Source organism: Loxodonta africana, chromosome 7 (assembly GCF_030014295.1).
Source record: "Loxodonta africana isolate mLoxAfr1 chromosome 7, mLoxAfr1.hap2, whole genome shotgun sequence".
Classification (NCBI taxonomy): Eukaryota; Metazoa; Chordata; class Mammalia; order Proboscidea; family Elephantidae; genus Loxodonta; species Loxodonta africana.
The window spans coordinates 129744915-129772469 of NC_087348.1; the positions used below are offsets into that span (position 1 = coordinate 129744915).

The 27555-nt window shown below is 40.7% G+C and overlaps 1 long non-coding RNA gene across 4 annotated transcripts in view; it reads left to right on the plus strand.

Moving 5' to 3' along the window:
- Positions 1 to 25923, plus strand: part of LOC111752129 (uncharacterized) — a 72158-nt gene extending 46235 nt beyond the window's left edge. For all 4 annotated transcript variants that reach the window (XR_010322519.1, XR_010322517.1, XR_002787129.2 and 1 more), the window contains 2 exons: positions 14384 to 14583; positions 25070 to 25923. This is a non-coding gene — a long non-coding RNA (uncharacterized LOC111752129). The remainder of the gene's footprint in view (positions 1 to 14383; positions 14584 to 25069) is intronic.
- The last annotated feature ends 1632 nt before the right edge of the window (positions 25924 to 27555 follow it).

The following is a 27555-nucleotide window of genomic DNA, read 5'->3' on the forward strand; positions in this document are numbered from 1 at the left end:
AAGACTCTGCCTTTACAGGTAGAAAAGCAAACTGTATGTTTATTATTCACATAAAGATACTACTATAATCTTTCTCTCAATTAACCCTTTCTCTGTAACCTTTAAATAAGAGTATTTTCAAGTAGGGGAAAGGGGAAGAACATTGAATTTTAGTATTGTATATTTTATATAATATATACATATACATATGATTGTGTGTGTATATATATATAAATATATAAATTAAGTCTTCGCTTTTAAAACACCCAGACTTATGAAGATAAACTTTAGGAAGTCTTTTTTTGGGCACAATTGGATTTATAATAATGACTTACTAAAAAACCAAAGATAAGCATTGAAAATTCCACATTAATGAAGTCTGAATTCGTCAGGTTTTACTATACACAATGTTATCCATTAAGCTTCATTTCATGCGAGAGTATAAGTTAACTTTAAACTCTTCTAACCAAACTTGGAATCTATCATTAAAATTTTCACACAAGAAATCAAAATTCTGCTAGGAAAATCTTATTTGTCTATACATAATTTCTAATTTGTGTTGTGCTATTTCAGAGTAAGAATACTGACATGAAGTAGAAATTGTCCTTTAGTAGACAGATGAAGGTAATTACAGTGATTGTAACAGATACTGGCAAATATTGCAATAAATTTCCTCCCTCCTTTCTTTCCTCTCTTCCTCCCTCTCTTCTTTTATCCCTTCCTTTCTTCTTTGAAACCTTTAAGACCTTATTACTTTCTCCCTGAGTATTTACACCTAAACAGTTATATGCCCAAACCCTTTGTCCTGACAGAGGTCAAGGTGCTGAGAAACGGCCACATGGTCAGAAGCCAGAGGTTAAGAAGGAAGAATATCTCAAAGTATCTTGGTCTGTAACTCGTGTTATGCTGCTCTGCTTCTAGAAAGGAAATGCACTGGACAATATCAATGGATGAAAGAGACAATATATCAGAGCTGAGGTCATCCTTTCTACTTCGGTGGCTACTTTTCCTCTGGCTTGGGCTTTTGGAAAGTTCTCATTTGCAAAGTTGACTTGGCACTGGTTTAATCTAGAGAGCTGGGCCTGCTCAGCCCTTGCTCTTTCTTACTTCCTTCTCAGAAATGATGCTACTTTTCAGCAACCCTTGCAAGTGCTTTTTCTAAAAATGTCTTAGGCAAAACCAGAATCCTAATTATCCCTTCTGAAGCAGATGGCCTAGTGCCACCTGCTCCCCCCTCCTCTTCTTTTCCAAAATAAATTTTCCTCTTGACCAAACTCCCTTGATTCTGCATTGGCATTTTATAGCATTGTACAAATTACGCATCACTTAAATCACACCTAATTACGATTCCTGCCAGCAGGCCTTGCTACCCAGAATGGAAACGGAAGAAGCCTGAGAAGAACCAGCCATTTGAAAGTGGAACTGAGTATTTGCAATTGGCCGTCTTCTGTTACGAAAAACTGGGAATGCAGACTATCAGTTCTTAACCCACCCACAGCCTGCTGAGTAATTCAAAAGACCTTATTCTGATGTGCTTAAAGTAATACCATGTGCCTCAACCTGGCAGAAACAGCTCTACAGTTCTTTGAAAAGATTCATGGAAACTAAGAATGATTATGTCTATGGAGAAGGCTTGAGGCAAGGAGGTCTCAGTAAAGACCTTGCAGAACCACCTCTTTGAATGGAGAGAGCTGATTTAAGTCCAGAGAATGGCCAATAACCTGGGTTTTTGTTATCCCTTTATTTAAAAAATTTCCAATTCTGGTTCGGTTTGTTTTTATGTCCATGTTGTTCTAAGCCAGGTTTTTTTTTTTTTCCCTTTTAGGTTACAGAATGCTCAGGAGATATAAAATAATTTTTAACATTGATTCAAGTCAAATATAATTAGGTGTTAAGTCTTGCAGAACAAAATTTAAATACTTTTTAGCATAACCTGTGCATCCCCCGTTTCCAGCAGCCTGATGGCCCACAGTGAAGAGTAGGTAGGTACACTGTGGTAATGCAATGGTCTTTGAACCTCACCACCTGAATATGGAAATCTCAGCCGGCCAACAATGCCTTCCCTCCTCTTAGGACAGAGTTCTGGAGTCACTCACACTCTCTTCTTTGCACCTTTCAAAGTCCTATTGCTGCAGCCCCCAGGACTCATCTCTCATTTGTCTCACCTCTCATTACAGCTACTGAGACCATTGCTGATGCTGCACTGCATGGCTGGGCCAGTTTTCTGGCCTGCTGTGGTCCTCCCCATACAAATGTTCACACAAATGTTGGAGTTCTTTTGTTAGGCATCCAGACTGTATGGCTTTCCTCCCTTACTATATTGTAGTTCACTGGTGTCGAGTTGGCCCCCAACTCATGGTGACCCAATCCACATGGTCCATCTTAGTCTGGAAGCTCTGCTGAAACCTGTTCAACATGACAGCAATACACAAACCTCCACTGAACAGATGGGTAATGGCTGCTTATGAGGTGCGCTGGCCAGGAATCAAACCTCATGGCAGACGAGAATTTTACCACCGACCCAACATTGCCCCCTCACTTTATTATGATCTCCTTAATAATACACGATCTGGTTTGACTCAGGTTTTCAGCTTACTTTCTTGAGGAACGTGAGACAAGTTGCCTAGGTTGGGGATGGATGGCAGCATGTACTGCGGCAATGTCCTGGAGTAAGTTTGAACTTCTTGAGTCTTTCCTGCCTCAGAGTGAACTCCTTGCCTTCTTGGGAAGCTTTCTCAAAGGTCAGGGTACCTTTATTTCTTTAATTTGATTGACTGTCTCAGATCTCCAGCTGCAAGAAAACCAAAAAAGGACATACGGTCTAAAGAATAAGCAGTGTTAACAGTACCTTTATATGATGTTGGGTATCAACATGGGTGACACTCCCTCCTTGCTGACTTGTGATTTGATAATAGTAGCTGGGCCCTGGCAGAATTATAGATTGCAACTGCTCTGGAAGACTCATTCGCAATGTGGTCTATCTAATAGCGCCTCTAAGAGTTGTGCAGTGCACAACTCACATGTATGTGCACAGACGCTCTGATTATAGACAGCAATTGCTTAGGTCTAGACAGATAATAACTGGATACGTATATTTGGTGTTATGATTAAAAAAAACAGAAAAGCCCAATTTCTTCCTGTAGAGCAACTTTTGTTCTGGCTGAGGTCAAGCTCTGCAGTTAAATGGGTAGACTCCTTTTTATCTTTGTTTTTTTTGTTGTTGTTGTTAACAGCAGATAGGCAGAATAGAACCTGGTTAGAAAAAGTCTAGTGAAATAATTACCTCCTAGAATGCCAAGGACAAAACAGAATTTCAATACTATTCAGTCCAAAAGTCTGGTACCAATCTGATTCTTTTTTTTTTTTTTTTAACTTTTATTGAGCTTCAAGTGAACGTTTACAAATCCAGTCAGACTGTGACACATAAGTTTATATACACCTTACTCCATACTCCCACTTGCTCTCCCCCAATGAGTCAGCCCTTCCAGTCTCTCCTTTCGTGACAATTTTGCCAGCTTCCAACTCTCTCTATCCTCCCATCCCCCCTCCAGACAGGAGATGCCAACACAGTCTCAAGTGACCACTTGATATAATTAGCTCACTCTTCATCAGCATCTCTCTCCTACCCACTGTCCAGTCCCTTTCATGTCTGATGAGTTGTCTTCGGGGATGGTTCCTGTCCTGGGCCTACAGAAGGTTTGGGGACCATGACCGCCGGGATTCCTCTAGTCTCAGTCAGACTATTAAGTATGGTCTTTTTATGTGAATTTGGGGTCTGCATCCCACTGATCTCCTGCTCCCTCAGGGGTTCTCTGTTGTGCTCCCAGTCAGGGCAGTCATCGGTTGTGGCCGGGCACCATCTAGTTCTTCTGGTCTCAGGATGATATAGGTCTCTGGTTCATGGGGCCCTTTCTGTCTCTTGGGCTCTTAGTTGTCATGTGACCTTGGTGTTCTTCATTCTCCTTTGCTCCAGGTGGGTTGAGACCAACTGATGCATCTTAGATGGCCGCTTGCTAGCATTTAAGACCCCATATGTCACATTTCAAAGTGGGATGCAGAATGTTTTCATAATAGAATTATTTTGCCAATTGACTTAGAAGTCCCCTTAAACCATGGTCCCCAAACCCCCGCCTTTGCTCCGCTGACCTTTGAAGCATTCATTTTATCCCTGAAACTTCTTTGCTTTTTGTCCAGTCCAGTTGAGCTGACCTTCCCTGTATTGAGTATTGACCTTCCCTTCACCTAAAGCAGTTCTTATCTACTAATCAATAAAAAACCCTCTCCCACCCTCCCTCCCTCCCCGCCTCGTAACCACAAAAGTATGTGTTCTTCTCAGTTTATACTATTTCTCAAGATCTTATAATAGTGGTCTTATACAATATTTATCCTTTTGCCTCTGACTCATTTCGCTCAGCATAATGCCTTCCAGGTTCCTCCATGTTATGAAATGTTTCATAGATTCGTCACTGTTCTTTATCGATGCGTAGTATTCCATTGTGTGAATATAACACAATTTATTTAACCATTCATCCATTGATGGACACCTTGGTTGCTTCCAGCTTTTTGCTATTGTAAACAGAGCTGCAATAAACACGGGTGTGCATATATCTGTTTGTGTGAAGGCTCTTATTTCTCTAGGGTATATTCCGAGGAGTGGGATTTCTGGGTTGTTTGGTAGTTCTATTTCTAACTGTTTAAGATATCGCCAGATGGATTTCCAAAGTGGTTGTACCATTTTACATTCCCACCAGCAGTGTATAAGAGTTCCAATCTCTCCGCAGCCTCTCCAACATTTATTATTTTGTGTTTTTTGGATTAGTGCCAGCCTTGTTGGAGTGAGATGGAATCTCATCGTGGTTTTAATTTCCATTTCTCTAATGGCTAATGATCGAGAGCATTTTCTCATGTATCTGTTAGCTGCCTGAATATCTTCTTTGGTGAAGTGTGTGTTCATATCCTTTGCCCACTTCTTGATTGGGTTGTTTGTCTTTTTGTGGTTGAGTTTTGACAGAATCATATAGATTTTAGAGATCAGGCGCTGGTCGGAGATGTCATAGCTGAAATTCTTTCCTGGTCTGTAGGTGGTCTTTTTACTCTTTTGGTGAAGTCTTTAGATGAGCATAGGTGTTTGATTTTTAGGAGCTCCCAGTTATCTGGTTTCTGTTCGTCATTTTTGGTAATGTTTTCTATTCTGTTTATGCCTTGTATTAGGGTTCTTAAGGTTGTCCCTATTTTTTCTTCCATGATCTTTATCATTTTAGTCTTTATGTTTAGGTCTTTGATCCACTTGGAGTTTGTTTTTGTGCTTGGTGTGAGGTATGGGTCCTGTTTCATTTTTTTGTAAATGGATATCCAATTATGCCAGCACCATTTGTTAAAAAGACTATCTTTTCCCCAATTAACTGACTCTGAGCCTTTGTCAAATATCAGCTGCTTGTATGTGGATGGATTTATATCTGGGTTCTCAATTCCGTTCCACTGGTCTATGTGCCTGTTGTTGTACCAATAACAGGCTGTTTTGACTACTGTGGCTGTATAATAGGTTCTGAAATCAGGTAGAGTGAGGCCTCCCACTTTCTTCTTCTTTTTCAGTAATGCTTTGCTTATCCGAGGCTTCTTTCCCTTCCATATGAAGTTGGTGATTTGTTTCTCTATCACCTTAAAAAATGATCTTGGAATTTGGATCGGAAGTGCACTGTATGTATAGATGGCTTTTGGTAGAATAGACATTTTTACTATGTTAAGTCTTCCTATCCATGAGCAAGGTATGTTTTTCCACTTAAGTATGTCCTTTTTAATTTCTTGTAGTAGAGCTTTGTAGTTTTCTTTGTATAGGTCTTTTACATCCTTGGTAAGATTTATTTCTAAGTGTTTTATCTTCTTGGGGGCTACTGCGAATGGTATTGATTTGGTGATTTCCTCTTCGATGTTCTTTTTGTTGACGTAGAGGAATCCAAGTGATTTTTGTATGTTCATCTTATAACCTGAGACTCTGCCAAACTCTTCTATTAGTTTCAGTAGTTTTCTGGTGGATTCGTTGGGGTTTTCTGTATATAAGATCATGTTATCTGCAAATAGAGATAAGTTTACTTCCTCTTTGCCAATCCGGATGCCCTTTATTTCTTTGTCTAGCCTAATTGCTCTGGCTAGGACTTCTAGCACAATGTTGAATAAGAGCGGTGATAAAGGGCATCCTTGTCTGGTTCCCATTCTCAAGGGAAATGCTTTCAGGTTCTCTCCATTTAGAGTGATATTGGCTGTTGGCTTTGCATAGATGCCCTTTATTATGTTGAGGAATTTTCCTTCAATTCCTATTTTGGTGAGAGTTTTTATCATAAATGGGTGGTGGATTTTGTCAAATGCCTTTTCTGCATCAGTTGATAAGATCATGTGGTTTTTGTCTTTTATTTATGTGGTGGATTACATTAATGGTTTTTCTAATATTAAACCAGCCTTGCATACCTGGTATAAATCCCACTTGGTCGTGGTGAATTATTTTTTTGATATGTTGTTGAAGTCTATCGGCTAGAATTTTGTTGAGGAATTTTGCATCTATGTTCATGAGGGATATAGGTCTGTAATTTTCTTTTTTTGTAATGTCTTTACCTGGTTTTGGTATCAGGGAGATGGTGGCTTCATAGAATGAGTTGGGTAGTATTCCGTCATTTTCTGTGCTTTGAAGTACTTTTAGTGTTAGTGGTGTTAACTCTTCTCTGAAAGTTTGGTAGAACTCTGCAGTGAAGCCGTCCGGGCCAGGGCTTGTTTTTGTTGGGAGTTTTTTGATTACCGTTTCAATCTCTTTTTTTGTTACAGGTCTATTTAGTTGTTCTACTTCTGAATGTGTTAGTTTAGGTAGGTAGTGTTTTTCCAGAAATTCATCCATTTCTTCTAGGTTTGCAAATTTGTTAGAGTACAGTTTTTCGTAATAATCTGATATGATTCTTTTAACTTCATTTGGTTCTGTTGTGATGTGACCCTTCTCGTTTCTTATTCGGGTTATTTGTTTCCTTTCCTGTATTTCTTTAGTCAATCTCTCCAATGGTTTATCAATTTTGTTAATTTTTTCAAAGAACCAGCTTTTGGCTTTGTTAATTCTTTCAATTGTTTTTCTGTTCTCTAATTCATTTAGTTCAGCTCTAATTTTTATTATTTGTTTTCTTCTGGTGCCTGATGGATTCTTTTGTTGCTCACTTTCTATTTGTTCAAGTTGTAGGGACAGTTCTCTGATTTTGGCTCTTTCTTCTTTTTGTATGTGTGCATTTATCGATAGAAATTGGCCTCTGAGCACTGCTTTTGCTGTGTCCCAGAGGTTTTAATAGGAAGTATTTTCATTCTCGTTGCATTCTATGAATTTCCTTATTCCCTCCTTGATGTCTTCTACAACCCAGTCTTTTTTCAGGAGGGTATTGTTCAGTTTCCAAGTATTTGATTTCTTTTCCCTAGTTTTTCTATTATTGATTTCTAGTTTTATTGCCTTGTGGTCTGAGAAGATGCTTTGTAATATTTCGATGTTTTGGATTCTGCAAAGGTTTGTTTTATGACCTAATATGTGGTCTATTCTAGAGGATGTTCCATGTGCGCTAGAAAAAAAAGTATATTTTGCAGCAGTTGGGTGGAGAGTTCTGTATAAGTCAATGAGGTCAAGTTGGTTGATGGTTGTAATTAGGTCTTCCGTGTCTCTATTGAGCTTCTTACTGGATGTCCTGTCCTTCTCCGAAAGTGGTGTGTTGAAGTCTCCTACTATAATTGTGGAGGTGTCTATCTCACTTTTCAGTTCTTTTAAAATTTGATTTATGTATCTTGCAGCCCTGTCATTGGGTGCATAAATATTTAATATGGTTATATCTTCCTGATCAATTGTTCCTTTTATCATTATGTAGTGTCCGTCTTTATCCTTTGTGGTGGATTTAAGTCTAAAGTCTATTTTGTCAGAAATTAATATTGCTACTCCTCTTCTTTTTTGCTTATTGTTTGCTTGATATATTTTTTTCCATCCTTTGAGTTTTAGTTTGTTTGTGTCTCTAAGTCTAAGGTGTGTCTCTTGTAGGCAGCATATAGACGGATCGTGTTTCTTTATCCAGTCCGAGACTCTCTGTCTCTTTATTGGTGCATTTAGTCCATTTACATTCAGCGTAATTATAGATAAATAAGTGTTTAGTGTTGTCATTTTGATGCCTTTTTATGTGTTGTTGACAATTTCATTTTTCCACTTACTTTTTTGTGCTGAGGCGTTTTTCTTAGTAAATTGTGAGATCATTTTCATAGCATTTGACTTTATGTTTGTTGAGTCGTTATGTTTTTCTTGGCTTTTACCTTGAGTTATGGAGTTGTTATACCTCTTTGTGGTTACCTTAATATTTACCCCTATTTTTCTAAGTAAAAACCTAACTTGTATTGTCCTATATCGCTTTGTATCACTCTCCATATGGCAGTTCTATGCCACCTGTATTTAGTCCCTCTTTTTGATTATTGTGATCTTTTACATATTGACTTCAATCATTCCCTGTTATGAGCATTTTTTTTTAATTAATCTTAATTTGTTTTTGTGATTTCCCTATTTGAGTTGATATCAGGATGTTCTGTTTTGTGACCTTGTCTTGTGCTGGTGTCTGATATGATTGGTTTTCTGACCAAACAATTTCCTTTAGTATTTCTTGTAGCTTTGGTTTTGGTTTTTGCAAATTCTCTAAGCTTGTGTTTATCTGTAAATATCTTAATTTCGCCTTCATATTTCAGAGAGAGTTTTGCTGGATATATGATCCTTGGCTGGCAGTTTTTCTCCTTCAGTGTTCTGTATATGTCATCCCATTGCCTTCTTGCCTGCATGGTTTCTGCTGAGTAGTCTCAACTTATTCTTATTGATTCTCCCTTGAAGGAGACCTTTCTTTTCTCCCTGGCTGCTTTTAAAATTTTCTCTTCATCTTTGGTTTTGGGAAGTTCGATGATAATATGTCTTGGTGTTTTTCTTTTTGGATCAATCTTAAATGGGGTTTGATGAGCATCTTGGATAGATATCCTTTCATCTTTCATGATGTCAGGGAAGTTTTCTGTCAGCAGATCTTCAACTATTTTCTCTATGTTTTCTGTCCTCCCTGCCTGTTCTGGGACTCCAATCACACGTAAGTTTTCTTTCTTGATAGAGTTTCACATGATTCTTAGGGTTTCTTCATTTTTTAAAATTCTTTTATCTGATTTTTTTTCAGCTATGTTGGTGTTAATTCCCTGGTCCTCCAGATCTCCCAGTCTGCATTCTAATTGCTCAAATCTGCTCCTCTGACTTCCTATTGCGTTGTCTAATTCTGTAATTTTATTGTTCATCTTTTGGATTTCTACATGCTGTCTCTCTATGGATTCTTGCAACTTATTAATTTTTCCACTATGTTCTTGAATAATCTTTTTGAGTTCTTCAACTGTTTTATCAGTGTGTTCCTTGGCTTTTTCTGCAGTTTGCCTTATTTCGTTTCTGAGGTCATCCCTGATGTCTTGAAGCATTCTGTAAATTAGTTTTTTATATTCTGTATCTGATAATTCCAGGATTGTATCTTCATTTGGGAAAGATTTTGATTCTTTTGTTTGGGGGGTTTTAGAAGCTGTCATGGTCTGCTTCTTTATGTGGTTTGATATCGACTGCTGTCTCTGAGCCATCACTAAGCTATAAAAAAAAAAAAGCTATAGTAGTGGTTTATTCTGTAATTGCTCACTGAGTCTTATCTTGTTTTGTTTTCTTTCAATTTATGTGGATGGGCTACTAGATTGTGCTGTCTTGTTTGTTGTAGCCCTTGACTTACTTATGACCTATTATCAGCTGGTTTGGGCTGTTGCCAGATATATATGCCTGAGTCTATCCACTATTCTTGAGTAGAATCTGATTTTGGGGCATCGAGTGTGTGCTGCACCCTAACACCTATCCACCTCGAGAAGTAGTGGTGATAGTTGTGTGCACCAGATTCTATTAGCAGCTGGGGTTCACCCTCCAGGGGAGGCAGGATGCTGACAGGCTTCCCCCAAGTGTCAGTGAGATAGGTGTGTCTCTATTTCTGTAGCACCTTGGTGGGAGGGCACTGCAGCTGTACCTTAGGCCCCCAATGCAAGTACCTCTACTGATTGGTAGGTGTCACCCTCCTTAGACCCCTAAGGCAAGAGGCTAGGTGGTCTGGGGGGAGCTTCAGCCCTCAGTTCCCTGTTGTGGGTCAGTTAGGGCTCTGTTGAATAAGCAGAGATATCAGACCTGGGAAACTTGTTTTTCCAGAAAATCCGCTGGCTGGGACACTGGCTCCAGGCTCCAAAAACAGTTGGTGCTTCCCCGTATTTGTTTGTTTTCCGTCTCTAAATCTGTGTTTGTTGTTCAGGGTTCGTAGATTGTTATGTATGTGATCGATTCACTTGTTTTTCCGAGTCTTTGTTGCAAGAGGGATCCGAGGTAGCGTCTACCTAGTCTGCCATCTTGGCCCCGCCTCCACCAATCTGATTCTTGTTCATTTGTTGGTATCTTGTCTTTTCTTTTTGTGTGCTTTTGGGGATTTTTTTACTTTATTCTGAAATTTCACTAGAAGATGTGGGTGTTATTTAAAATTTATCCAGCTTGGAAACCCCCATCTCAAACTAGAAGCCTTCACTTGGGAGATAGTCAATTTTGTTGTTGTTTTGTTTTGAGAAATTTTTTTTTTTTTTAGATATTGATGCTTCTAATCAGAAGGTGTACACCGAAGATGGGAAAGGTCCCACCTGAATGCAACTTTTAGTTTATCTAACAATAGGCTCAAAAGAAGCCCTGGTGGTACAGTGTTTAAGCACTTGGCTGCTAACTGAGAGGAACCCACTGGAATGCACCAGTCACTCCACGGAGAAATATGTAGCAGTCTGCATCTGTAAAGATTATAGCCTTGGAAATCCTATGGGGAAGTTTTCCTCTATCGTACAGAGTTGCTATGAGTTGGAATTGACTCTACAGTAACAAGTTTAATGATCGACCCAGGCATCCTTCCTGCTATTTCTATTTGTTGTCCCTGAGCTTAGGGTTTCTTTAGGTCTTCCTTAGGGGAAACTCCCCCTACCCTTGACTTGTGCATGTTTTGGGCTGTGGTTTTCTCTGTTCTCATTTAACAGTCAATCTAATCCCTTCTGCTTTCTGTCCTTTATGAACTTCTCAACATCCCTAGTGTGCTAATGACACAGTTCTTCTTGTTCCAGTTCTGTTATGTGTGTGTGTGTGTATGTGTGTGTGAGAGAGAGTATATATATATTCTTCTCATTTTAATGGGATTTGGGGCATGTTAGAAATTAAATGCATGCATTCCATTTAGTACAACCACATCCGTATCTTACAACTTTGCACATGCAGTCTCCTTTCTAAAAAATGCCTTTTGCCAGCACAACTTGTCCAAGGCAAGGTCATAGAAGATCCATAGACACATCCAAACACCCTGAGGGACCGAATTATTGGGCTGAGGGCTGTGAAGACCATGGTCTTGGGGAACATCTAGCTCAACTGGCGTAACATAGTTTATAAAGCTTGTGAGGGACCATCTAAGATACTCTACTGGTCTCACGCCATCTGGAACAAGGGAGAATGAACAAAACCAAAGACACAATGGTAAGATTAACCCAAAGGACTACTGAACCACAAGTACTGCAGCCTTCACCAGACTGAGTCCAGCACAACTACATTGCCTGGCTACCACCACTGACTGCTCCAACAGAGATCATGATAGAGGGTCCTGGACAGAGCTGAAGAAATATGTAGAACAAAATTCTAACTCACAAAAAAAGACCAGACTTACTGGCCTGAGACTGGAGAAACAATGAGAGTATGGTCCCCAGACACTCTTTTAGCTCAGTACTGAAGTCACTCCTGAGGTTCACCCTTCAGCCAAAGATTAGACAGGCCCATAAAACAAAATGAGACTGAAGGGGCACACCAGCCCAGGGGCAAGGACAAGGAAGCAGAAGGGAACAGAAAAGCTGGTAATAGGGAACCCAAGGTCAAGAAGGGAGAGTGTTGACATGTAATGGGTTGGTAATCAGTGTCACAAAATAATATGTGTACTGATTGTTTAACGAGAAACTAGTTTGTTCTGTAAACCTTCATCTAAAGTACAATAAAAAAAAAATGCCTTTTTTCCCCCCTCCTTTAGCAGCTTTTTCTAATACACCATTCATCACCCTCCCCACAAAGTTAGCTTTTCCTGCACTTGGGCTATGTGTTTTTCTTTGACACTGTTTCACTTCTATTCAGGGGTGGATTATCCTATAGGCAAAGTAAACATGGTGCCTACCTTGCTTACCAGATCATCTGTAGTGAACAATTTCATTACAGATTAGTAAGTAAGCACAAGTAAGGCTGTGCTTACCTTGCTTACTGGGTCATCTGCCCCCGTCATGGATTGTAAATCTGAAAAGAGGCTTTGATTCTGTAGGAAGGTACTGTGGGGTTGGGAGAGTGACAGGTGCCAACCATACCTAGAAGTAGAATCTTTGATGTGGTGAAAAAATGGGAAATCGTTCACTACAGATGGTCTGGTAAGCAAGGTATTTTAGTCATCTAGTGCTGCTCTAAAGACATACCACAAGTGGATGGCTTTAACAAAGAGAAATTTATTTCCTCACAGTAAGGTAGGCTAAAAGTCCAAATTCAGGGCCTCAGCTCCAGGGGAAGGCTTCCCCTCTCTGACAGCCTTCTTATCAATCTTCTACTCTAGGAGCTTCTCTGCGCAGGGACCCTGGGTCCAAAGGATGCACTCTGCTCCCAGCACTGCTTTCTTGGTAGTATAAGGTTCCCCCTCACTGCTCACTTCCCTTTCCTTTTTATCTCTTGAGAGATAAAAGGTGGTGCAGGCCATACCCCAGGGAAACTCCCTTTACATTGGATAAGGGATGTGACCTGGTTACCCACCCTAATCCTCTTTAACATAAAATTGATATAATAAAATGGAGGACAACCACAACACTGGGAATCACGGCCTAACCAAGTTGACACATATTTTTTGAGGACACAATTCAATCTATGACACAAGGTAAGCACCATGTTTACCTTGTCTATTGGATAATCTGCCCCTGCTTCTGTCTACTCGTCTACCTCCCAAACTGACGAAGTTTTAACTGCCTTTTTGACTTAGTTACCACTTCATCCTCTGTGCCCATCACAAATGCCAGGCACATAGTAGGCACCAGGTAGATGTCACTGAATTGAGGAATAGAGCAATCCTGTGCCTTAGCTTGCCCACGCTATCTTTCATTGCTTTTGTGGAAAGAATTGGCAACCTGTAGCAATATTGAGCAATCAGGAGCTGTGCTTTTAGGCTCAGTGTTTAACTGGCTGTCTCTAGGGTCACCAAAACCATCTAGGCTAGAATGGAAAAACACTTTTGAAGATGCCCAAAGGGCCTGGGTGGAGTCTGACACCCATCTCCTCTTACGTGCATAAAGGATTGCTCACAATAGTATTATATGTGAAGGTAGCACCTTTTGTTTCCCATTTCAAAGACTAAAAATGGTTGTTGAAATATTTTTGAACTACAGCAAAAAGAGTAAATAGTAAAAGACAGTGAAAAATAAAGTCCAGTCACTAAAGACTAACCAAAACTCTTTTTCTGAAAAAAAAAAAATTATTATTTTATATTGTATAATATTTGATACAGGAAGCTCTGGCGGTACAATGGTTAAACGCTTGGCTGATAACCAAAAGACTGGCTGTTCAAACTCACCTAGCGGCTCTGTGGGAGGAAGGCCTGGTGACCTGCTCCTGTAGAGACGATAGCTTAGAAAACCCTGTGGGGCAGTTTTTCCCCGTCACATGAGGTCATTCTGACTTGAAATTGACTCAACAACACCTAACAACAGAAACGATATTTGATAATTTATATCTGATTTCTTTTGATATATATATGTACGTTATAAATCATAGTAAGTTAAACTCCATGAACTCACCACCTAGCTTACAAACTAGAACATTAAAAATGTAATATCCTTTCTTTTTCCACCTACACCACTGTCTTCATCTCCAAGCTAAACGTTCTCTAGCATTTGGGGTTTATCATTGCTATTGCCTGACTTTCAAATGATAGGAGGAAATACTAGGATGTGAGTACTATGGACCCACGTCTTTTCTGTGAATCTTTGTCTGAACTTATCTGATGAGCAATTCTTTCTATGACTCATCGTTACTCCATTCATTAATTTCATAACCATTTGGGTGATTTCTATATACCAGATGCTATACTCAGTTCTGGGGATACAATCATTATTACGTATTTAATTGTGTCCCCCCAAAATATATGTTGAATTCCTGGACGCTTTATCTGTAGATGTAACTCTTTTTGGAAATAGGGTGTGCTTTTGTTATGTTAATGAGCCCATACCGGTTTAGGGTGGGTCCTAAATCTAATCATTTCTGAATTATAAAAAGACCAGGATACAGAGACATATACAAGGATGAAAACAGATGCCATGTGTGGATTGTCTATAAGCCAAGAACACCAGGGAACTAAGGAATGCCTGAGGCTACCGACAAGAAAAGAGTCAACACAACTGAGACCCTGATTTGGACTTTTAGCCTCCAGAACTGTGAGAAAATAAATTTCTGTTCTTTAAAGCCACCCATTTGCGGTAAGTGTGTTATAGCACCACTAGATAATTAAGACAACTATGAACAAGTTATAGTTCCTGTCCTCACAGAGCTCATGAGCTAGTGAAGGACACAAGACAATTAAATGAGTGATAAGCATGGCCCTAGGGCTTATAAGGGAGCTCCTAGGAGGACCAGCTCACCAGGGCCTGGAAGTCAGAAAAGGTGATGGACATGGAGTTTAATTCCTGAAGGATCATCAAGAATTAGCCAGGCAAAGGGTAAGGACAGTGGGAAGAAGTGTGTGCAAAGGCCTGGGGGCATAAACAACCTGGAGTACTTGGGGGGAATTGCATGGCACTTAGTAGAATGAACTGTAAAGAGTGGGTTGTGAGTGGGAATGATGAGGCTAGAAAGGAAGGCAGGGCTAAGTCATAGATGACCTTCTATGCCATTATTAACCAAAGAACATTTTTTGAGCATATATTATGTGCAATGCACTGGGCTTGACGCTAGGGATATAAGGAGTTAAAAGGACAAATCCCTGCATCTAAGGAACTTAAAATCTTCTTAGGAGGTGGAACATATATATGGGATTGTGCAAATACATAAAGACCACAAAAATTATATCAACAACAAAGATCACTAGATTCTAAATAATAGTTATCAAGGTTACATGAAACCTTGAAGAAGTATTTGAGGTTGGAGATGTTAACAACATAGTATAAGTCAGGTTTTCCCTTGGAATGTTTAGGTGTTTTGCTGGGCGAATGTAAAAATAAGTATACATTAAATGACAGTCATGCTTCCAAATTTTAAACCTTCCTAAAGAATAGCTGAGTGGCCCTGGTAGTGCAATGGTTAAGCACTTGGCTGGTAACTGAAAGGTCGGCAGTTTGAACTTATGCAGCAGCTCTGCAGGAGAAAAGACGTGGAGATCCACTCCCATAAAGATTACAGTGTAGGAAACCCTATCAGGCAATTCTACTCTGTCATACGTAGGACCCCTGTAAGTTGGAATTGACTCTACAGCACACAACAACAACAAAGAGTTATGGAATTCCTTTATTCTAAGCCTGTCCAAAGGCCACCATTTCCCTTGAATGTTATTCCCTAAGACAGTGCTGCCTAACTGACCTTTCTGCAGTGAATGTTCTAGTAGGCTGTTCAAGAGCCAGTTTACCGGCAGACACTAAAGGAACAGGCAGTAATGAGCCTCAAGATGGGGAACCACTACTAAATGAGCAGGGCGGGTCAGCTCGGTTCTCATGTACGTGCTCGGGAAGGCCTGTTCCTATGTGTGAATGAATTCTAAGTAGATGCTGTTTGTGGCTTCCGGTCTCTTCTCTCATCACTTCCTGCACTGCCCCCAATGAACTATTTGATATCACTTCCTCGCTTCAAGCATGTTCACGCCCCTGCCCATTTGCTTATCCCATTGGCTCTGTTGGTAAGTCTTCATCATCACTGTGTTACCTGTCTACCCATCCTTCAAAAGGCCCATCACAAAGACAACCTTCTCCAACCACCAGTCACTATCATTTCCTTCTCTGCACTCCCAAGCAGCATGGTTATAATTCTTCCAACATTTGTCATATCTTATTATTGTTCATTGTGATGCAGGTCTGTCTCCCACTATACTCTCAGCCTCCTTGAGGGACTTGCTTATTTATTGCTACATCTTCTTGTTCCCAATCTTGTAGCAGTGATCTGCACATCCTCAAAAAAATATCTGTGGATATCAGTGAAGGGACTTCACTTCTGAGGTGAAAACAAAGGATTTGACTGACTCTGGTGGAGTTTCTTAAAGCTGGAGGCCCAGCACCTCCAAATGACAAATAACCAGTACATCACAGCAACATGCCACTTGTCTTTATGCATTCCTCCTTGTCATGCATTTCCAGCAGTTCTAAGCTCTGCTTCGACAAGCAAGCTGATTAGCTGTACGCAAGACTAAAGAGACTTGAAAGAGAAGAGTAACTTGAAGACTTTTATCTTCCAAGGATTAGTTTAAGCTTTTCTTTGTAGTCTTCAGAACAAGAAAAACAAAGGGAGAAATTCATTGCTTGTCAATTCAACCTGTACAAAGGGACTTATAAGTGGGTGCAAATTCATTCAATACAAGCAGAAACCTTAAGTACTCCAGGACCGAAATTGGAAGAGTGGGCTGGCTGAGGCGTCTGGAAAGTGGGAAGATGTTTGTTTTAACTTTGTGGCTAACAGGTTGTGGTCACAATCTCTATAACTATGAAGTCACCTTGTACTCTGAGCTATGAGCTCAACTGTATCCTCAGTTAGTGCCCCTTGGGGACACCTTCAGCAGTGCTTTGAATGTAGATGCAATAGACCTTCATCCCAACAGTGCCAGTAATTAGCTGGGGTACTTGGTGTAATAGTCACTAATGTTTATTAAGCATTTACTCTTTGCCTGGTGATGTTCTAAGCCATTTATATGTATGAATATAATTGTCATGAGAATCTTATATCATAGGACGTAAGTACTGGGATATGACTGCTTATGTTGGATGGATCGTGGCTGACAGCAGAGAGTACCAGAAAGATGTTTGCCTGTGTTTTATTGACTATGCAAAGGCGTTCGACTATGTAGATCATAACAAATTATGGATAACATTGCAGAGAATGGGAATTCCAGAACACTTAATTGTGCTCATGAGGAACCTGTGCATAGATCAAGAGGCAGTTGTTCAAACAGAACAACTGTGGTTTAAAGTCAGGAAAGGTGTGTGTCAGGGTTGTATCCTTTCTCCATACTTATTCAATCCATACGCTGAGCAAATAATCCGAGAAGCTCGACTATATGAAGATCATGGCATCAGGACTGGAGGAAGACTCATTAACAACTTGCCATATGCAGATGATACAACCTTGCATGCTGAAAGCCAAGAGGACTTGAAGCACAGACTGATGAAGATTAAAGACCACAGTACGGATTATACCCCAACATAAACAAAATAAAAATAAAAATCCTCACAACTGGAACAAAAAGCAACATCATGATAAACGCAGAAAAGACTGAAGTAGTTAAGGATTTCATTTTATTTGGATCCACAATCAACATCCATGGAAGCAGCAGTGGAGAAATCAAATGACTTATTGCATTTCGCAAACCTGCCGCAAAAGACCCCTTTGAAGTGTTAAAAAGCAAAGATGTCACCTTAAGGACTAAGGTGAGCCTGACCCAAGCCATGGTGTTTTCAGTAGCCTCATACGCATGTGAAAACCTGACAGTGAATAAGGAAGACCAAAGAAGAATCAATACCTTTGAATCATGGTTTTAGCAAATAATATTGAATTTACCATGGACTGCCAGAAAAACAAACAAATCTATCTCAGAAAAAGGACAGCCAGAATGCTCCTTAGAAGCAAGGATGACGACACGTTGTCTCACATACTTTGGACATGTTATCAGGAAGAACCAGCCCCTGGAGAAGGACATCATGATTGATAGAATAGAGGGTCAGCAAAAAAGAGGAGGACCCTCAACAAGATGGACTGACACAGCGGCTGCAACGATGGGCTCAGGCATAACAAGGATTGTGAGGATGGTGCAGGACCAGCCAGTGTTTCATTCTGTTGTACAGAGGATAGCTATGAGTCGAACCGACTTGATGGCACCTAACAACAACAACAACAACAACAGTGTAACTCTATTTCTGATCATCGCCATCTGCATTTATATGCTGTTGTTATTCAGGATTTTATTTCTATCTTAAAAAACACCCACCAAGTATGATTACTATTTTATACAATCAGGTTTCTCAGATTTGTCTAAACATTTACCAATTTATTTGCTTTGCATCATCTTCTTTCCTCCTGAAGTTTACCAACTACATAATCACTCCCATTTTGCATCTAAAGAAATTGTAGACCAGAGAGGCTAACTTACCCAAGGCCTCACAGCTTGTGTTTGGAGACGCAGCACTGGGATCTAGGCAGTCTGATGAGCGTTATGCTCATTTTTGTTTTCCTAGAAAGAATTGCCAAGGAGACAAGAATACTTGCTTTGGTATGTTCCCATGTTGATGTGCCCTCTATTGGGTGGCTACTTGGCAGCAAAGCCCTCCGGGTGGAGGTCCGCAGCTTACTGACCTCTGGCCAATGTTGGATTCCTAGGTCTTTGTTACATCATCATCAAGTGCAACGCATTAAACTGTGATGAGCTCTGTGACAGGCATGTTGCTGAAGCCCTTTGGGTCTTTCATAACACAGGAGACTGAAGTGCAAAGCCTGGGCAGGTACTTCCTGAAGGCTGAGGTGTGGGAAATTTCCACAGGTGATGGAAATTCACATTTGGAATATCAACACTTTGAAAAAGGCAAGTCCCTCCCTCCTCACTCTTAGCCCTCAACATGGAGCAACAAAAGAAGCCTTTCGGATTACCGTGATAGAAGCAATATCCTAAATACTGAAGGTTTTTTTTTTTTTTTCTTAAGCTCATTAAAATATATAGCAGATTAGAAAATCCAATTAAAACAAGATCCCAAATGGCATCTCCCTTAATGTGTCTGAGCTTGGAATCAGGTAGGCCTGAGATGAGATCTAACTTTTATGCTGTTTGCATTCTCATGCGAATATTGCTACTTTATTTCATGGACCAAAATATCTTTTTAATAGGCTTCCAGCATGGAAAAACTTGAGCTGTTAAAATGGAGAGGGTACCTAGTCTCTCATTTCTTCATTTTGGCTAACCAAGACAATGTGTGTGCCCACGCAAGGACACACGCAATACGCACATGCGCGCACACACAAAGTAATCACAGTAATCCTGAGCTCTTTCATGTCTCTCTTTAAACCTCAACAGAGTTCAAAACATATCACATATTTGGTTCTGATTCTCAAGCAACCAAGAGCTGGTTTTACGGTGTTTGCAGCTCCTTATTAGCTTGTGTTAAAGGTCGACACTTTTCCTCCAGCAATCAGCATTTCCAGTGCGTTATGCTGTGGCCCGTGTTTACAGGTTAAAGTGCTGGGCTCCTAACTGTTAAGATCGGCGGTTTGAACCCACTGGCTGCTCTGCAGGAGAAAGATGTGGTAGTCGGCTTGGGTAAAGATTATATAGCTTTGGAAACCCTATGGGCAGTTCTGCTCTGTCATATGGGGTTGTATAGTTGGAATAGATGGGTTTGTGCTGAGGAAGAAGTAAAAGAAGCGGAAGGTAAGATTGGTTCCTACCCTTACCGTGGAATTGGGCCGATAGGACTCACCGACTTGAAATAATTAGAGCGCTCCCGGATGCCACACCTTGGATTCTTACCACAAATGAAATGGTAGTGACACCCAGAGGGGCCAGGGCAGACCGGCAGAAATATTTTGGGCGGGTCTGCTCTGCTGGCAGCAACTTCCTGGAATTTAGGAACATGCACTCCAGCCACCGAGCCACAGACCTGAGGCAGGAAACCACCAGACGGTGGCTGGGAGGAGCCAAGCCACCATTTTCCCTCCTTCAAGCCCAAGTGCGACTGCGCCAACCCGAGGACCTCAGCTCATTGTAGGAGCTCTCCACCAATCCCGGTGGACGGTGCCCCTGAACATGCCCTGAAGAAGCACCCCTAGCTGTTTCCCCTCCGTGTGTACACCCCTGCGCCTGCAGTTCAGGGAGCCATCTTGGCAAGGGGGGTGCGGCTGCTCTGCTTTGCTTGGGCGAGCAAATAGGTTTTTTTTTTTCCCCCCCCCCGCTTTCAACTGGTGTCTCAGTGTGCAGAGGGAGACCTGGAGGCCTGTAACAGGTGGTTTCACAGGTGTACCGTGGACGCCCCCACGCACTCGCCCAGTTGTGATAACAAGGGTAGGTGCTTGTGCCAAGTGCAGCCAGTTAACTCTTCTCCAGCTGGTGTGTGGGACTGACACCCAGACTGAGCTCGGGCGCTGTGGGAGCCATTTTCCACTACGGCGGGGAAACAGGCCGCATCTGCAGAGACGTGCGAGCGTGAAGGTGAAGCTGCCTGCAGCCGGTTTCGGCTCTGCCCTTGAGTTCTGTGAGCGATGCCCCTTTCTGGCTTTTTTTTTTCTTTCTTTCTTTCTTTTGTGCTAAAAATATATATAATGAAGCATTCGCCGGTCCATCTATGTTTATATGTATAATTGAGTAACGTTGATTATGTTTGTAATTTGCGACCAAAAAAGTAAAAAACAAAACCCCAGCTGGTTGCGGTGGAGTCAGTTCTGACTTATAGTGACCTCTTGTGTGTCAGAATAGAAGGGCACTACATAGGGTTAAACATATGGGGTCGACATGAGCGGGAATGGAGTTCATGGCAAGTAACAGCAGCAACAATGTTACATACGTAGATCGCCAGGCCTCTCTTTCTTGGTGCCACTGGATGGATTTGAACCACCCCGCTTTTAGTTAGTAGCTGAGTGCAAGCCATGTGTGCCATGCAGGGAACCTGTGCATCATTTATTGCTATCCTCTTCCAAATTATTCCACCACCATTAACAGGAATTCAGTGCCCGCCAAGCAATGACTCCCCCCCCCCACCGTCACTCCTACCATTGTTGTTAGGTGCTGAAGAGCCCTTCTAACTCAGCAACCCTGTGTATAATGGTATGAAACACTGCCTGGTCCTGTGCCATCCTCAAAATCATTGTCGTGCTTGAGCCCATTGTTGCAGCCCCTGTGTCAGTCCATCTCATTGAGGGTCTTCGTCTTTTTCGCAGACCCTCCAATTTTCCAAGCATGATGTCCGTCTCCAGGGACTGATCCTTCCTGATAACATGTGCAAAGTGTGTGAGACGAAGTCATGCATCCTTGCTTCTAAGGAGCATTCTGGCTGTACTTCTTCCAAGACAGACTTGTTCGTTCTTTGGGGAGTCCATGGTATATTCAGTATTTTTTGTCAACACCAGGATTCAAAGGTGTGAATTCTTCTTTAGTCTTCCTTATTCATTGTCCAACTTTCACATGTATATGAGGCAACTGAAAACACCAGGGCTTGGTGTTTTGGGTCAGGCATACCTTAGTCTTCAAGGTGAAATCTTTACTTTTTAACACTTTAAAGAGTTCTTTTGCAGCAGATTTGCCCAGTGCAATACGTCATTTCATTTCATTTCCATGGGCATTGGTTGTGGATCCAAGTAAAATTAAATCTTTGACAACTTCAATCTTTTCTCCTTTTATCGTCATGTTGCTTATTGGTCCAGTTGTGAGGATTTTTGTTTTCTCTATGTTGAGGTGTAATCCATACCAAACGCTATTGTCTTTGATTTTCAACAGTGAATGCTCCAAGTCCTCTTCATTTCAGCAAGCAAGTTTGTGTCATCTGCATATCGCAGGTTGTTAATGAGTCCTCCTACCCTTGGTAGCCACTAATAAGCTTTGATTTCTGTACAGTTGCCTATTTCATGTAAGTGGGATCATACAGTATTTGTCCTTTTGAGACTGACTTATTTCACTCAGCATGTTTTCAAGGTTCATCCATTTTGTAGCATGTATCAGGACTTCATTTCTCTTTACGGCTGAGTAGTAGTGTGTGTTTTGTATCACATTTGTTTATCTGTTCATCTGTTGATGGACATTTAGGATGTTTCCAGCTTTTGGTTATTGTGAATAGTGCTGCCATGAACATTGGTGGGCAGGTTTCTATTTTCTGCTTTTAAGTCTTTTGGGTATATACCTAGCAATGAAATTGCTGGATCATATGGTAATTCTGTTTGAGTTTTTGAGGAACAGCCAGACTGTTTTCCATGGTGATAGTACCATTTTTCATTCCCATCAACAATGGACGAAACAGTGGTGGTGTAGCGGTTAAGTGCCACAGCTGCTAACCAAAAGGATGGCAGTTTGAATCCACCAAGTGCTCCTTGGAAATTCTGTGGGGCAGTTCTGCTCTGTCCTATAGGGTCACTATGAGTTGGACTTGACTGGATGGCAGTGGGTGTGGTCTGGACCAACAATGGATGAGAGTTTCCCCTTTATCTTTTTAATAAACTGCTTTGATATATGCTACTTCATTTGATTTCTGTAATCTACAAAATAGAATTCTACCTAAGCTTACCGGTTTGTCAGAGAAGGTCTAGAGGATGGATGATGATGGTGGTGGGGTCTATGGGGAATGCCAAACTAAATATTCCAGGGCAAGAGAGAATTCTAGAAATTTCCCTGGTAAGATGGGCCTCAGAGTCCGGAGAATTATGTTACTGGATTTATGAGGAAGAACTAATCTTTTCTGTGACTGGCCTGTGGGAAATACTGGCCGTTATTCTTGGCTTTCGTCTGCCGTAGCACTGTAATCACTGCCCTTGCCTGTGAACTTTAGGTAGAAATACTGCTTTTATAAGAGCCGGAGACACCTTCTTCAGTTTATTTTGTGGAACCACATACAGAAATTGGCGTGCTTTTTTCTTATTACAACTGAAAAATAGAAAATTGGAAATACGTAGGAAAGTACAAAGAAGAAAAAAATTGCTTAAACTCCTACTACCTGGAGGCAACCATCTTTAACATTTTCTGTTATAAAAGAAAAAATCTAGCTAGCCACGGCTATCTGTCTGGTTCTAAATATCTAGATATATGTATCTAACTTGAAAGCTAGCTAGCTGTTATCTGGCAGATATGTAGTTAGTTGACTTCATTTCTATTCTGTATGTTAATGAAGTTATTATCATATAGTTCTTGCTGTTTGGTGAGCTACCTTTTTTCCTTTGCAACACATCATTAACGCTTTTTTCCCTGTCATAAAAATATTCTACTATACATTTATTCTCAACGGTGGCATTGTATTCCTTTAATATGCCATAAGATATTTACCAGTTGCTATTATAAATAATGGAAACCCTGGTGGCATAGTGGTTAAGTGCTGCAGCTGCTAACCAAAAGGTCGGCAGTTCGAATCCGCCAGGTACTCCTTGGCAACTCTATGGGGCAGTTCTACTCTGTTCTGTAGGGTCGCTATGCGTCGGAATCGACTTGACGGCACTGATTTTGGTTTATTATAAATAATATTAAATAAGTATCTTTATAGAAGATTCTTTGTGCCTAGTGCTTTCTAGAATAACTCATATGTGAAAAACCATATTGCTAAAGGTAAACTACAAAGGCCAATGATGATTGCCAAATGGCTCCCACAAATGGCTATACCACTTAACTTTTCTGCCAGCGGTTCCTATTTTCCCAAAGTCTTGCTAACACTGGGAAGACGTATTTTGTCAGATTCAGTTCTATCAATTACTAGTTGGTAAATTTGGCTAAGTTTATTAGCATCTCTAATCCTAAATTTCTTCATCTCTAAAGTGGAGATAATAAAAATAAATCTTTCCAAGGGCTGTTGTGAGGTTTAAATGAAATAACCTGTGCATACCACTTAGCGCTATGCTTACCACACAGAAGACAAATGTTTATTCTTCTAAAAGAATGAAATGGTCAAGAGCTTGGGTTTCGGAGTCAGAGTACCTGAACTAAAATTCTGTCTTCAGCATTGTCTAGTTGTACAACTCTTGGTAAATTACTCAATCTCTGTGTGCCTCATTCCCTATCACTTGTAAAGTGTGGGGGATGATAGTAATACCTTCCTCATAGGCTTCTTGTGAGGATTAAATGAATGAATTCATGTACTTAGAAGAGAACCTGGCTCATAGCAAATACTCAGTGAATATTGTTAGTTGCTGTCAAGTTCATTCCAACTTTGCTGTTGTCATTTTGTTTCATCTTTGCCCAATTCATATGTAAAAAAATATGTTTAAGTTGGTTCTCATTTATTTGATTACTAGCAAAGTTAAATAATTTTTAAAAGTAGGTATATTAGCCACTTATATTTCTTTTGCAAAATGCCTGTTCACATTATTTGACCATTATCTGTTGAGGTGTTCATTTATCATTTCTTTTTGATTTATAAGAACACTCCCTCTCTCTCTTCTCATCTATCTGTCTATATACATATACATCCACTCCTTACTTATCAACATGGTTAAGTTCCAAAGACCATGTCATTATGCAAAAATTGGCATTATGCTAAAATGGAGGATGACCACATCAGATCACAAAATGGAGAATGACTGCCTCATTACATAACTGCCAAACCACTGAGATTCATGGTCCAGCCAAGTTGACACATAACCTTAACCATCACATCCAGCGTTACTCCCACCTTGCTCTTTGGCATTGGTTACTGCCTGATGTACGTTGTTAATGTGCAAAATAGTTGGAAGTAGATATTTTACTATTGTCGTAAATGCAAAATGTTGGATAAGGAGATAGTGGGTAAGTAAAGAGTGGTTGTGTATATGTCCTTTAGTTGCCGTATGTGGTATACATGTATTTTTTGATTTATCTATTGACTTTTTTTTTTCTCCCTACCCTGCTAAGGAACTGAGACATGGCATAACTGCATAGAAAAAGATGTGGAACTCCTCTGTGTGCATTTTCCTCATGGAAATTACAGTTTAGTAGAACGAATGAGTCATGTATAAGTAAAGAGAGACAACAAAATAATTACTAAATAAATGGTACCGATAGTAAAGATGGGAGTTATCTACTTTGCAAGTAACCTGTTTCATTGTTGTTCTATTCAGATGAGCTATTTTTGCTTCTGAAGCTGGCCAGCAGTATTTACCCTTGGAGCGTTTGTTATGAAGCGATGTTTACTCTTAAAATTGTGTGAAGGTTGTGTCGGAAAGAAGATTTGAAACCATGAAGTTGTACGGAGTCCTGCTCTAATCTGAGACTGAGGAGGTGAAGAATTTATCTAGGATATGTCGTTAGAAACTTCATGTGGCAAGAGATTCTGGAAAATGTAGTTCCCAGGCTTCTAACCCTTTAATACAGGCAAGAACATAGAAGAGGGGAATTGCTACCAGACAGTCTAGCACAGCTACTGATTTGGATAAGGTAGTAAGGAAAGCCCTTTCAGAAGAGGTATGTCCTATAATAACTCAGATTCTGTTCACTTCTTTCTGCCCTGCTATCGCTGTCGTCATTCTTTGCTATCATCTTATGAAATAGCCTCTTTGCAGATCCTCTCCTCCTTCATTATCGTACTCCTGAAATCCGTTCCCTAATTTGCACAAAGAGTGGTCTTTTAAAAATGTAAACTAAATCATACTATTATATTGGTCTTCAGGACCAAGTCCAGACTCCATAGCATGACACTGACAAACTGCAGCCTTACCTTCCTCTTCCACCTTACCTCTTCTATACCCCGTTCTGATTGCCTCAGTTCCGTGTGTCCTAAACTGCTTGACAATTTCAGTGAGCCATGCTTTCTCTCACCTCATGTATGTGATTCCTTCTCTATTCTCCAACTCATTGCTTGACTAACTCTTGTCTTTTAATAATGTGGGAGTCATTATGGATTAACTGTCCCATAGCCATTCACAACATGCTTTGCTTTTCTTCTAAACCACTCCATTTCTCCACCTTCTCACAGCTAGGGGTGACCATGGGAAACTGTTCCGCACGAGTTCTTGACAGAAGTCCCTGCATAGAGCTGCCATTCTCAAATAAAAGGACAAAGCTTATCCAGGGAGCCCTTTGCCCCTTCACTCTTTTTTTTTTTTTTAAATAATTTTTATTGTGCTTTAAGTGAAAGTTTACAAATCAAGTCAGTCTGTCACATATAAGCTTATATACACCTTACTCCATACTCCCACTTACTCTCCGCCTGATGAGTCAGCCCGCTCCCTCCTTTCAGTCTCCCCTTTGAGGACAATTTTGCCAGTTTCTAACCCTCTCTACCCTCCTATCTCCCCTTCAGACAGGAGATGCCAACACAGCCTCACGTGTCCACCTGATACAAGTAGCCCACTCTTCGTCAGCATCTCTATCCAACCCATTGTCCAGTCCCGTCCATGTCTGATGAGTTGTCTTTGGGAATGGTTCCAGTCCTGGCCCAACAGAAGGTCTGGGGGCCATGACCACTGGGGTCCTTCTAGTCTCAGTCAGACCAGTAAGTCTGGTCTTAAGAGAATTTGGGGTCTGCATCCCACTGCTTTCCAGCTCCCTCAGGAGTTCTCTGTTGTGTTCCCTGTCAGGGCAGTCATCGGATGTAGCCGGGCACCATCTAGTTCTTCTGGTCTCATGCTGATGTAGTCTCTGGTTCATGTGGCCCTTTCTGTCTCTTGGGCTTGTAATCTCCTTGTGTCCTTGGTGTTCTTTATTCTCCTTTGATCCAGGTGGGTTGAGACCAATTGATGCATCTTAGATGACTGCTTGCTAGGGTTTAAGACCCCAGACGCCACTCTTCAAAGTGGGATGCAGAATGTTTTCTTAATAGATTTTATTATGCCGATTGACTTAGATGTCCCCTGAAACCATGGTCCCCAGACCCCTGCCCCTGCTATGCTGGCCTTCGAAGCATTCCGTTTATTCAGGAAACTTCTTTGTTTTTGGTTTAGTCCAATTGTGCTGACCTCCCTGTATTGTGTACTGTCTTTCCCTTCACCTAAAGTAGTTCTTATCTACTATCTAATTATTGAATACCCCTCTCCCACCCTCCCTCCCTCCCCCCTCTCATAACCACAAAAGAATGTTTTCTTCTCAGTTTAAACAATTTCTCAAGTTCTTATAATAGTGGTCTTATACAATATTTGTCCTTTTGCAACTAATTTTACTCAGCATAATGCCTTCCAGGTTCCTCCATGTTATGAAATGTTTCACAGATCCTCACTGTTCTTTATCGATGCGTAGTATTCCATTGTGTGAATATACCAAAATTTATTTATCCATTCATCCATTGATGAGCACCTTGGTTGCTTCCATCTTTTTGCTGTTGTAAACAGTGCTGCAGTAAACATGGGTGTGCATATATCTGTTCGTGTAAAGGCTCTTATTTCTCTAGGATATATTCCAAGGAGTGGGACTGCTGGATCCTCTGGTAGTTCTATTTCTAGCTTTTTGAGGAAGCGCCAAATCAATTTCCAAAGTGGTTGTACCATTTTACATTCCCACCAGCGGTGTATAAGTGTTCCAGTCTCTCCAACATTTATTCTTTTGTGTTTTTCGGATTAATGCCAGCCTTGTTGGAGTGAGGTGAAATCTCATTGTAGTTTTGATCTGCATT